This window comes from Schistocerca gregaria, chromosome 8 (genome assembly GCF_023897955.1).
Source record: "Schistocerca gregaria isolate iqSchGreg1 chromosome 8, iqSchGreg1.2, whole genome shotgun sequence".
Taxonomy (NCBI): domain Eukaryota; kingdom Metazoa; phylum Arthropoda; class Insecta; order Orthoptera; family Acrididae; genus Schistocerca; species Schistocerca gregaria.
The window spans coordinates 265,876,901-265,890,527 of NC_064927.1; the positions used below are offsets into that span (position 1 = coordinate 265,876,901).

The 13,627-nt window shown below is 44.1% G+C and overlaps 1 long non-coding RNA gene across 1 annotated transcript in view; it reads right to left on the minus strand.

The window, feature by feature from the left end:
- LOC126284378 (uncharacterized) overlaps positions 1-13,627 on the minus strand; it is a 248,437-nt gene that overhangs the window by 157,437 nt on the left and 77,373 nt on the right. Inside the window, exon 4 of the long non-coding RNA XR_007551474.1 lies at positions 9,952-10,045. This is a non-coding gene — a long non-coding RNA (uncharacterized LOC126284378). The remainder of the gene's footprint in view (positions 1-9,951; positions 10,046-13,627) is intronic.

Sequence of the window (13,627 nt, forward strand, 5' to 3'; positions counted from 1 at the left end):
AGATAATGCTGATCGATGGAATCTAACACGTTCCTAATCGTTGCACTTGACATTTTGCCTGATTAGTTTTCAGTGGCTGCTTTCAACTAATTTATTGTAGCTGGTCGCTATAAACTCTGTGCTTCACATGCTATCTTAGAAAAAAAGTCCATAGGTTTCAAATCTAGTGAGTGTGGAAAGTACTCAGTCTTGCCACTTCGTCCTATCCTGTCCAGTAGGTGCTCATCAAGGTTAAGCCCTTAAATCGCGTTTGTAATGGAGAGGTGCTCCACCCTGCTTGAAATACCATTATCCATCCCGAAACATCTCTTCAATGCATGGCATGGTGTATTCCTGTAGTAAGCTCAGGTAATTTTCACTAGCCACTGTATGCTCAAAAAAGAAAGGTCAAGTCGTCAAATGTGGGATTCTCAGCAGACCAGCAGGTGCAATTGTGACCATTAAGTGAACCATTTAACATGAAAGTGGCTTCATCACTCCAAACGACCATGTATGGGAATTGTTTGTCATGTGCACATCTGACTTGATACCACACACAAAATTCCATTGTCCAGTCATGGTCACCCTCATTCAGAGCCTGGAGTAATAAAAGAATAAAACTTTTCGATTGGTCATGCTTCAGTATGCGATGGACGCTCGTTTTAGGAACTCCATCTCACGAACTGATTGCCGTTCACTTTCTCGGAGATTGCTGAAACCTTTCGATGATGTCCCTTTCTATTGCGAGGCCGGTGGATGGTCGCCGTCTTCCAAAGTGGGTCTTATGGGTATTTTGGATAGTTCCTTCTTCCTCAAACGTATCTGGCAGACGGGAATTTGTGAGTCGCGTTTGTGCATCTCACTGAAACTTCATTTTGAACTGACTTTGCACTTCACTTACGTTCTCAATCTTCTAGTCGCACTTCAGAATGAACTTTCTTTGTTCAAGATTCAGCCTGCCTTCAACCATTTTTCAAGCCATCACACCAGAAAAACGAGAGAAAAGTATTGTAGTTATGAATTGTGAAACAGCGAATACGCTTTTCTGGGATATCCTGTACTATGCTCTTAAAAGGGATGTGATACTGCTAACGAGCTGTTAAATTATTAGAAAATCGTCACTTTGCGTTTGGTGCCCGGATGTAACCACATATTCCCCGTGGGAGCAATTGTAAGAGGATGCCCAAGGATTGTCTGAGGTTCGAATTATGTGGCGATTTAGTAGTAGTTTCGGCAGACGTGTAAATACATCTACATCTACATCTACATCCGTACTCCGCAAGCCACCTGACGGTGTGTGGCGGAGGGTACCCTGAGTACCTCTATCGGTTCTCCCTTCTATTCCAGTCTCGTATTGTACGTGGAAAGAAGGATTGTCGGTATGCTTCTGTGTGGGCTCTAATCTCTCTGATTTTATCCTCATGGTCTCTTCGCGAGATATGCGTAGGAGGGAGCAATATACTGCTTGACTCTTCGGTGAAGGTATGTTCTCGAAACTTTAACAAAAGCCCGTACCGAGCTACTGAGCGTCTCTCCTGCAGTCTTCCACTGGAGTTTATCTATCATCTCCGTAACGCTTTCGCAATTACTAAATGATCCTGTAACGAAGCGCGCTGCTCTCCGTTGGATCTTCTCTATCTCTTCTATCAACCCTACCTGGTGCGGATCCCACACTGCTGAGCAGTATTCAAGCATTGGGCGAACAAGCGTACTGTAACCTACTTCCTTTGTTGTCGGATTGCATTTCCTTAGGATTCTTCCAATGAATCTCAGTCTGGCATCTGCTTTACCGACGATCAACTTTATATGATATTCCATTTTAAATCACTCCTAATGCGTACTCCCAGATAATTTATGGAATTAACTGCTTCCAGTTGCTGACCTGCTATTTTGTAGCTAAATGATAAGGGACCTATCTTTCTATGTATTCGCATCACATTACACTTGTCTACATTGAGATTCAATTGCCATTCCCTGCACCATGCGTCAATTCGCTGCAGATCCTCCTGCATTTCAGTACAATTTTCCATTGTTGCAACCTCTCGATACACCACAGCATCATCTGCAAAAAGCCTCAGTGAACTTCCGATGTCATCCACCAGGTCATTTATGTATATTGTGAATAGCAACGGTCCTATGACACTCCCCTGCGGCACACCTGAAATCACTCTTACTTTGGAAGACTTCTCTCCATTGAGAATGCCGTGCTGCGTTCTGTTATCTAGGAACTCCTCAATCCAATCACACAATTGAGCTGATAGTCCGTATGCTCTTACTTTGTTCATTAAACGACTGTGGGGAACTGTGTCAAACGCCTTGCGGAAGTCAAGAAACACGGCATCTACCTGTGAACCCGTGTCTAAGGCCCTCTGAGTCTCGTGGACGAATAGCGCCAGCTGGGTTTCACACGATCGTCTTTTTCGAAACCCATGCTGATTCCTACAGAGTAGATTTCTAGTCTCCAGAAAAGACATTATACTCGAACATAATACGTGTTCCAAAATTCTACAACTGATCGACGTTAGAGATATAGGTCTATAGTTCTGCACATCTGTTCGACGTCCCTTCTTGAGAACGGGGATGACCTGTGCCCTTTTCCAATCCTTTGGAACGCTTCGCTCTTCTAGAGACCTACGGTACACCGCTGCAAGAAGGGGGGCAAGTTCCTTCGCGTACTCTGTGTAAAATCGAACTGGTATCCCATCAGGACCAGCGGCCTTTCCTCTTTTGAGCGATTTTAATTGTTTCTCTATCCCTCTGTCGTCTACTTTGATGTCTACCATTTTGTCAACTGTGCGACAATCTAGAGAAGGAAGCACAGTGCAGTCTTCCTCTGTGAAACAGCTTTGGAAGAAGACATTTAGTAATTCGGCCTTTAGTCTGTCATCCTCTGTTTCAGTACCATTTTGGTCACAGAGTGTCTGGACATTTTGTTTTGATCCACCTACCGCTTTGACATAGGACCAAAATTTCTTAGGATTTTCTGCCAAGTCAGTACATAGAACTTTACTTTCGAATTCATTGAAAGCCTCTCGCATAGCCCTCCTCACACTACATTTCGCTTCGCGTAATTTTTGTTTGTCTGCAAGGCTTTGGCTATGTTTATGTTTGCTGTGAAGTTCCCTTTGCTTCCGCAGCAGTTTTCTAACTCGGTTGTTGTACCACGGTGGCTCTTTTCCATCTCTTACGATCTTGCTTGGCACATACTCATCTAACGCATATTGTACCATGGTTTTGAACTTTGTCCACTGATCCTCAACACTATCTGCACTTGAGACAAAACTTTTGTGTTGAGCCGTCAGGTACTCTGTAATCTGCTTTTTGTCACTTTTGCTAAACAGAAAAATCTTCCTACCTTTTTTAATATTTCTATTTACGGCTGAAATCATCGACGCAGTAACCGCTTTATGATCGCTGATTCCCTGTTCTGCATTAACTGATTCAAATAGTTCGGGTCTGTTTGTCACCAGAAGGTCTAATATATTATCGCCACGAGTCGGTTTTCTGTTTAACTGCTCAAGGTAGTTTTCAGATAAAGCACTTAAAAATATTTCACTGGATTCTTTGTCCCTGCCACCCGTTATGAACGTTTGAGTCTCCCAGTCTACATCCGGCAAATTAAAATCTCCACCCAGAACTATAACATGGTGGGGAAATCTACTCGAAATATTTTCCAAATTGTTCTTCAGGTGCTGAGCCACAACAGCTGCTGAGCCCGGGGGCCTATAGAGACATCCAATTACCATGTCTGAGCCTGCTTTAACCGTGACCTTCACCCAAATCATTTCACAATTCGAATCTCCGTCAATTTCCTTCGATACTATTGCACTTCTTATCGCTATAAACACGCCTCTCCCTTCACTTTCCAGCCTATCTCTGCGGTATACATTCCAATCAGAGTTTAGGATTTCATTACTGTTTACGTCTGGTTTCAGCCAACTTTCTGTTCCTAGTACTATATGGGCGTTGTGACCGTTTATTAATGAGAGCAGTTCTGGGACCTTTCTATAGACGCTCCTTCAGTTTACTATTAGCACATTAATATTGTTATTTCTTGTTGCATTTTGCCTACTCCTGCCTTGCCGCGTCTCAGGAGGCGTCTTGTCGGGCCTAGGGAGGGAATTCTATAACCTAAGAAAACCCCATGTGCACTCCACATGTACTCCGCTACCCTCGTAGCCGCTTCCGGCGTGTAGTGCACGCCTGACCTATTCAGGGGGACCCTACATTTCTCCACCCGATAGCGGAGGTCGAGAAATTTGCACCCCAGCTCTCCGCAGAATCGTCTGAGCCTCTGGTTTAAGCCTTCCACTCGGCTCCAAACCAGAGGACCGCGATCGGTTCTCGGAACGATACTACAAATAGTTAGCTCTGATTCCACCCCGCGAGCGAGGCTTTCCACCTTCACCAACTCCGCCAACCGCCTGTACGAACTGAGGATGACCTCTGAACCCAGACGGCAAGAGTCATTGGTGCCGACATGAGCAACAATTTGCAGTCGGGTGCACCCAGTGCTCTCTATCGCCGCCGGTAGGGCCTCCTCCACATCTCGGATGAGACCCCCCGGCAAGCAGACAGAGTGAACACTGGCCTTCTTCCCCGACCTTTCCGCTATTTCCCTAAGGGGCTCCATCACCCGCCTAACGTTGGAGCTCCCAATAACTAATAAACCCCTCCCCCCGTGTGCCTGCTCGGACCTTGCTGAAGGAGCAGCCACATGTCCACTCACAGGCAGAGCGGGCGATGCCACACGGCCAGCCTCCACATTGACCCTCCGCCTCGTGCGCCGCGAACGCCGCTGTTGGGACTGGAGTAGTCTTGATAAAATGTCATGTGTTGCGTTTCACAACTTCCCTGAAGTGACTGATGAGAACTGCTGAAGCAGCCGAGTAAAACCTCTTTAGCTGATAAGCCTTATAACTCGCTTGTTAGGTGAGACGTCTTCTGAAGCGTTATCGATTCTGAAATGAGCCAGGCAAGCTGGTCCTGATACGTCTGCTACCGTAAATTTCGGTTGACGTTTCTTGCTGAGTCAGAAGTCTAGCTGCAATTTTTTCTCACCAGACGTTTAATTACTGAGTTGTTCGAGGAAAGAACTATAGTACTGTTACTTATCTTCGAATTCGTAGCACCTCGACTGTTTACAAGGAAGCAACCAAGCCTTTGTATATCAAAGAATCGAAACTTCAAAATATGCCTGATTCTAAGACTGCAAGAGGATCTGTTGTTGTCTTCAGTCCTGAGACTGGTTTGATACAGCTCTCCATGCTACTCTATCCTGTGCAAGCTTCTTCATCTCCCAGTACCTACTGCAACCTACATCCTTCTGAATCTTCTCAGTGTAGTCATCTCTTGGTCTCCCTCTACGATTTTTACCCTCCACGCTGGCCTTCAATACTAAATTGGTGATTCCTTGATGCCTCAGAACATGTCCTACCAACCGATCCCTTCTTCTGGTCAAGTTATGCCACAAACTTCTCTTCTCCCCAATCCTCTTCAATACTTCCTCATTAGTTACGTGATCTACCCATCTAATCTTCAGCATTCTTCTGTAGCACCACATTTCAAAAGCATCTATTTTCTTCTTGTCCAAATTATTTATCGTTTACGTTTCACTTCCATACATGGCTACACTCCATACAAATACTTTCAGAAATGACTTCCTGACACTTAACTCTGTACTCGATGTTAACAAATTTCTCTTCTTCAGAAACGCTTTCCTTGCCATTGCCAGTCTACATTTTATATCCTCTCTACTTCGACCATCATCAGCTATTTTGCTCCCCAAATAGCAAAACTCCTTTACTACTATAAGTGTCTCATTTCCTAATCTAATTCCCTCAGCATCACCTGACTTAATTCGAGTACATTCCATTATCCTCGTTTTGCTTTTGTTGATGTTCACCTTATATCCTCCTTTCAAGACACTATCCATTCCATTCAACTGCTTTTCCAAGTCCTTTGCTGTCTCTGACAGAATTACGATGTCATCGGCGAACTTCAAAGTTTTTATTTCTTCTCCACGGATTTTAATACCTACTCCGTATTTTTCTTTTGTTTCCTTCACTGCTTGCTCAATATACAGATTGAATAATATCGGGGAGAGACTACAACCCTGTCTCACTCCGTTCCCAACCACTGCTTCCCTTTCATGTCCCTCGACTCTTATAACTGCCATCTGGTTTCTGTACAAATTGTAAATAACCTTTCGTTCCCTGTATTTTACCCCTCCCACCTTCAGAATTTGAAAGAGAGTATTCCAGTCAACATTGTCAAAAGCTTTCTCTAAGTCTACAAATGCTAGAAACGTAGGTTTGCCCTTCCTTAATCTAGCTTCTAAGATAAGTCGTAGGGTCAGTATTGCCTCACGTGCTCTAACATTTCTACGGAATCCAAACTGATCTTCCCCGAGGTCGGCTTCTACTAGTTTTCCATTCGTCGATCTCATTTTTGAGACGTTTGTATTCCTTTTTGCCTGCTTCATTTACTACATTTTTATGTTTTCTCCTTTCATCAATTAAATTGAATATTTCTTCTGTTACCCAAGGATTTCTACTAGCCCTCGTCTTTTTACCTACTTGATCCTCTGCTGCCTTCACTACTTCATCCCTCAAAGCTACCCATTCTTCTTCTACTGTATTTATGTCCCCCATTCCTGTCAATTGCTCCCTTATGCTCCCCCTGAAACTCTGTACAACCTCTGGTTCTTTTAGTTTATCCATGTCCCATCTCCACAAATTCCCACCTTTTTGCAGTTTCTTCAGTTTTAATCTACAGGTCATAACCAATAGATTGTGGTCAGAGTCCACATCTGCCCCTGGAAATGTCTTACAATTTAAAACCTGTTTCCTAAATGTCTGTATTACCGTTATATAATCTATCTGAAACTTGTCAGTATCTCCAGGCTTCTTCCATGTATACAGTCTTCTTTTATGATTCTTGAACCAAGTGTTAGCTATGATTAAGTTTTGCGCTGTGCAAAATTCTACCAGGTTACTTCCTCTTTCATTTCATACCCCCAATCCATATTCACCTACTACGTTTCCTTCTCTCCCTTTTCCTACTACCGAATTCCAGTCACCCATGACTATTAAATTTTCGTCACCCTTCACTATCTGAATAATTTCTTTTATTTGATCATACATTTCTTCGTCATCTGGTGAGCTAGTTGGCATATAAACTTGTACTACTGTAGTAGGTGTGGGGCCGGCCGCGGTGGTCTCGCGGTTCTAGGCGCTCAGTCCGGAACCGCGTGACTGCTGCGATCGCAGGTTCGAATCCTGCCTCGGGCATGGATGTGTGTGATGTCCTTAGGTTAGTTAGGTTTAATTAGTTCTACGTTCTAGGCGACTAATGACCACAGATGTTAAGTCGCATAGTGCTTAGAGCCATTTTTTAGCCATAGGTGCGGGCTTCGTATCTACACTCCTGGAAATTAAAATAAGAACTCCGTGAATTCATTGTCCCAGGAAGGGGAAACTTTATTGACACATTCCTGGGGTCAGATACATCACATGATCACACTGACAGAGCCACAGGCACATAGACACAGGCAACAGAGCATGCACAATGTCGGCACTAGTACAGTGTATATCCACCTTTCGCAGCAGTGCAGGCTGCTATTCTCCCATGGAGACGATCGTAGAGATGCTGGATGTAGTCCCGTGGAACGGCTTGCCATGCCATTTCCACATGGCGCCTCAGTTGGACCAGCGTTCGTGCTGGACGTGCAGACCGCGTGAGACGACGCTTCATCCAGTCCCAAACATGCTCAATGGGGGACAGATCCGGAGATCTTGCTGGCCAGGGTAGTTGACTTACACCTTCAAGAGCACGTTGGGTGGCACGGGATACATGCGGACGTGCATTGTGCTGTTGGAACAGCAAGTTCCCTTGCCGGTCTAGGAATGGTAGAACGATGGGTTCGATGACGGTTTGGATGTACCGTGCACTATTCAGTGTTCCCTCGACGATCACCAGAGGTGTACGGCCAGTGTAGGAGATCGCTCCCCACACCATGATGCCGGGTGTTGGCCCTGTGTGACTCGGTCGTATGCAGTCCTGATTGTGGCGCTCACCTGCACGGCGCCAAACACGAATACGACCATCATTGGCACCAAGGCAGAAGCGACTCTCATCGCTGAAGACGACACGTCTCCATTCGTCCCTCCATTCACGCCTGTCGCGACACCACTGGAGGCGGGCTGCACGATGTTGGGGCGAGAGCGGAAGACGGCCTAACGGTGTGCGGGACCGTAACCCAGCTTCATGGAGACGGTTGCGAATGATCCTCGCCGATACCCCAGGAGCAACAGTGTCCCTAATTTGCTGGGAAGTGGCGGTGCGGTCCCCTACGGCACTGCGTAGGATCCTACGGTCTTGGCGTGCATCCGTGCGTCGCTGCGGTCCGGTCCCAGGTCGACGGGCACGTGCACCTTCCGCCGACCACTGGCGACAACATCGATGTACTGTGGAGACCTCACGCCCCACGTATTAAGCAATTCGGCGGTACGTCCACCCGGCCTCCCGCATGCCCGCTATACGCCCTCGCTAAAAGTCCGTCAACTGCACATACGGTTCACGTCCACGCTGTCGCGGCATGCTACCAGTGTTAAAGACTGCGATGGAGCTCCGTATGCCACGGCAAACTGGCTGACACTGACGGCGGCGGTGCACAAATGCTGCGCAGCTAGCGCCATTCGACAGCCAACACCACGGTTCCTGGTGTGTCCGCTGTGCCGTGCGTGTGATCATTGCTTGTACAGCCCTCTCGCAGTGTCCGGAGCTAGTATGGTGGGTCTGACACACCGGTGTCAATGTGTTCTTTTTTCCATTTCCAGGAGTGTATCTTGGCCACAATAATGCGTCCACTATGCTGTTTGTAGTAGCTTACCCGCATTCCTATTTTCCTACTCATTATTAAACCTACTACTGTATTACACCTATTTGATTTTGTGTTTATAATCCTGTAGTCACCTGACCAGAAGTCTTGTTCCTCCTGCCACCAAACTTCACTAATTCCCACTATATCTAACTTTAACCTATCCATTTCCCTTTTTAAATTTTCTAACCTACCTGCCCGATTAAGGGATCTGGCATTCCACGCTCCGATCCGTAGAACGCCAGTTTTCTTTCTCCTGATAACGACATCCTCTTGAGTAGTCTCCGCCCGGAGATCCGAATGGGGGACTATTTTACCTCCGGAATATTTTACCCAAGAGGACGCCATCATCATTTAATCATACAGTAAAGCTGCATGCCCTCGGGAAAAATTACGGCCGTAGTTTCCCCTTGCTTTCAGCCGTTTGCAGTACCAGCACAGTAAGGCCGTTTTGGTTATTGTTACAAGGCCAGATCAGTCAATCACCCAGACTGTTGCCCCTGCAACTACTGAAAAGGCTGCTGCCCCTCTTCAGGAACCACACGTTTGTCTGGCCTCTCAACAGATACCCCTCCGTTGTGGTTGCACCTACGGTACGGCTATCTGTATCGCTGAGGCACGCAAGCCTCCCCACCAACGGCAAGGTCCATGGTTCATGGGGGGAGGTGCAAGAGGATATGTTGTAATATTTTGTGTGTATATCACCACAGATCCACTGTCGTACCATACTACAAATGCTTCGCGTAATGAGACTTCATAAACTCCAGTTCAGTGTGCGTTAGGTAATTACTATGATCATTGCCAGACGTGTTACAATTTCAAGACATTTAACATAAGGTTTAGTGAAATAACTCTTAAGTTATTTAGTTATTTTTAGTTATAGATGAAAAGTAGACAATATGAATTTCACTAACACTAGTTATTAGTGACTTACTCTTGTTAATGCTACTTCAAAACTAAAAGATTTTTAATGTAGCCGACTGGGGCCAGTTGACAATCTCAGCATCTAATGAGCAGGACTTGCTTCAAGGCAGCTACGACCAGTAAAGAATTTAGTGATTTCAAACAAATAAGATCAATCTTCATCATACCCTTGTGTTTAATTAGCACGATCTTGCTGCGGCAAAAATCACAGATCGTGTTCTTTCAGAGACTGCGCCGAAACAGAAAACTGCCCTGCACTGACTGCAACATATAAATATTAAAGTACAAAAACTTCAAATGAATCTCCTGACATATATAAACTAGAGCAAAATGAAGAACCAAAATCTTCAACCAATGCTGCTCCCCTTAAGGCAAAGCAGTGCCGAAGTATTTTCGATTTCAAGATTTGCCTAAAGAAAGACCAAGTGTAAAAATAATGCGACAGTACAAACGGTAAACGTTTTAATAACAACCAATGTTGGTTCGTAATGAAGCACACGCCATGGAACAAGAACATTTAAAACAACAAAGAAAAATTTCCAAAGAAGGTGTCCTGCATGTGATGAAGTCTGTGTTGACTCTCCACAACAAGACTAAACACAGCGTTGCAAATGATACATATGATGGGATGAGGACTACTGAAACTTAGAAATAGGAAAATTTTTAATGATTACTCTAGAGTTATATTAATTTTTAACGCAAAAATCCTATCGTTAAATTAAAATAATGAGCTAGGACATACAGAGCAATGTCCAATTCATTCATAAACTGCCTTATACTTTCCGGAAATAAAAGTATATTCAACTTTTATCAATATCATCATCTTGCCCCATGGTCAAAGTCACCTTACTCAGTACTGTAACAAGATGACACTTTTACATTCACTTTTGAAACTCGCAAAATCATTGTTATTGTATTAAAATAAAAATTTGTATTGCGACAAACAATTCCATAAAAGGCCATTTTATTGACACTTGCAAAGAAAAACAAACTATTTAAAAAAGAACTGATTAAAAATTGTTAGTTGCTAACAACATCAATGTACTCAGTCTAACTATTGTATAAGTGCCTTTAATTGCATAAGTTATCTATCTTTGAATCACTTCTCAATTTAAAGTATATATTCTTAATGAAGTTACTTATTCTGAAACAATTAACATTATTTGATCACACACTAAGATTATGAACAAAACAATAAATATACGTATTAATTATTCCAGGGTCAGTTTCCTGGGTTTTAGTTACTCTTTTGGAAGAAAATCAGACAGACTTTTCCAGGACCGCTGTGATATATTCATGACCTGCCTATATATATATAGTGTGATAGTACTGAATGGCTGTACACATGAGTTATCAGAAAGACGCTGCTATGTATGTTCCTGCAGCTCTGGTCAGATGGTACCTTAGATGTCTTTCAGCAATGACTTGGTGTGATCATCATGGCTGACCCTCGGAACCAAAGTCTCGAGCAACTTTCCATCAGGAGTCAAAGTGCCTCATCTCAGTTTCAACATCAAACTGTCTCACAGTAGGAGTGCAATTCAGTGTCCTCACTCTGACATTCCACAAACCTCTCCCTGGAAGTTTCCTAACATTTGATTGGCATGATCACAGTCTTCGAATTACCAGTTGATTTATTTGTTAGCACATGTTTTTCTCTTGAGTAACGCCACCTTTTATCAAGCCAAAGACACACACTTGCCAAAAGCATTTTTTATAAAGCAGTACTAGGCAAATCATAGTTAACTCAGGAGCTAGGTAACCTGAAGGCAAATACCATCTGGTGCATAGCCGGCAGGTAGTGTGCTGATGTAAGAACCAGTGTCTATGAAGAATGCCAAGCATGTATGCCTCTTTGACACATAAAATCTTTTTGAGACCATAGAATTAGCCTGTGGGAGTGTCTGGCGAGGATAGTGTGTAGGTACTGAAACTGCTGTTGTGGATGCGCTCGTTATTGAGGTCGTACTCGGGGTGGCAACGGCCTCTAGGGAGAGACACGCATCACTTGTGGCAGTTTCCCTCTTCCGGTCCCCTCCCACGAGCCTGTGAGTCCAAAAATAATGCGCGGCGAACAGCTGCTGCGTGGCAAGGTTGTTCATGAGGCGAGAATCGTGAGCCAGGTTGCAGAGCAAAGTTCACAGGCATTTGTGTCACTCAACGACAATTGCGAAGCGAATAAACTTCTTCAATTTGTATTTCATTTACTGTTCAAACAACCTATCAGACGAACCGTTTCATCACATTTGTGTTGCATGCTTTACAATATTTACAAACAAATAGCATTACTTATGTGAAGATTTCCGTGGACAGTGCCATTTGAATAAAATCGGTTTGGGCCTTAGCAGCGTCTTATTTCACTGCTAAAAAGTAAAATAAATAAATAAAAAATAAAAAAAATACAACACCCACAAGGACTGTGTTCTGTGGCAGCAGGGTATAATATGTGCATACTGAGGGGCTGTAGTTCCAAAATGCTACTCCAGGCGGGAGTAAAATGAATGTGCGCAACGGAGAATAATAAATGCTAAAATGATGATTTGGTCCTGTATGACTACCCCCTGCAGCAGATCTTAGGATCTCTTAATTCCATAAATTACAATCTAAACATAGATGAATGATGAAGGCAACTAATACTACTAAATGATAAACGTTGTTTCTTATTATACGTTTATAGCAGATTTAAAAAACACCCTTTCTGACAAATGTCTATATTTCCTAAGTGAAATTATTAATCAATTGCCTAACTCTGCCCCTTATTATGACTGCGCGGTCTAATACCAATGACGCGAAATGACTCACATCATCTACGTACCAAAAAATAGATAGACACTTTTTTCGAAGATGATCTACGGTGGTGTGGAACCTCAGTGGAAACAAACTAACGTGATCACAGCTGTTTACCTTTTATTGCCCTAATAAGCCGAAGCAATTTGCGATAGCATCGTATGTGCTGCGTCCGGTGCATCGAAGTGATCGTTCTCGTACTCGCCTGCGGCGATGGAAGAACTCCAGCCACAAATAAACTCTTTCAGACACTAGGACGGCAGAAGGTTGTTCTCCGACTAATATACTCTAATACTGTATTCTCCTCTCTGTGTTCTACGGGCGAGAAAAGCGAACTCCCAGCCACAAGGACGGAGTTCAGATAACGTCTCAACGTAAGTATAATTACTGAACGCTGCGTACTCAATGACGACTTCCAACCCCGAAGTGAAGTCTAGAATCGTATAGTTTCGCAACAGTACAGTTGTCTAACTGTTCTAACTATAAACTCTCCTGAGAGCAAAGAAAGCACGTCCGTCCATAGCGACAAAGCTGATATCGAGCGATGGCCACACACGGGCGCTCACAACGGAAGACCTGGTCTTTTCAGCGCTGGCTTCCCAGCAAGGTTTGGCTCACCGGCTCCGTAATTCCGAAAACGAATCATATTCCCGAAACCACGGAATATTCTCCCTCTCTACAGAATCTTCCAAACGCCGACCAACCATATTTTAGTCTTTTGTCGTCCAGCGTGGAAAGTTTGCGAGGAAAAACCTATGCTCGTACACTTTTGAGTAAAAATCCTTGGAAATAACCCAGCCTGCGTGGTTTCCGAGGTGCCGCTTCTTCGTTCCTCTCACCTGCGTCCAAGATTTTCAACGTTCAGAAGTACAGGGTGATTCAAAAAGAATACCACAACTTTAGGAATTTAAAACTCTGCAACGACAAAAGGCAGAGCTAAGCACTATCTGTCGGCGAATTAAGGGAGCTATAAAGTTTCATTTAGTTGTACATTTGTTCGCTTGAGGCGCTGTTGACTAGGCGTCAGCGTCAGTTGATGCTAAGATGGCGACCGCT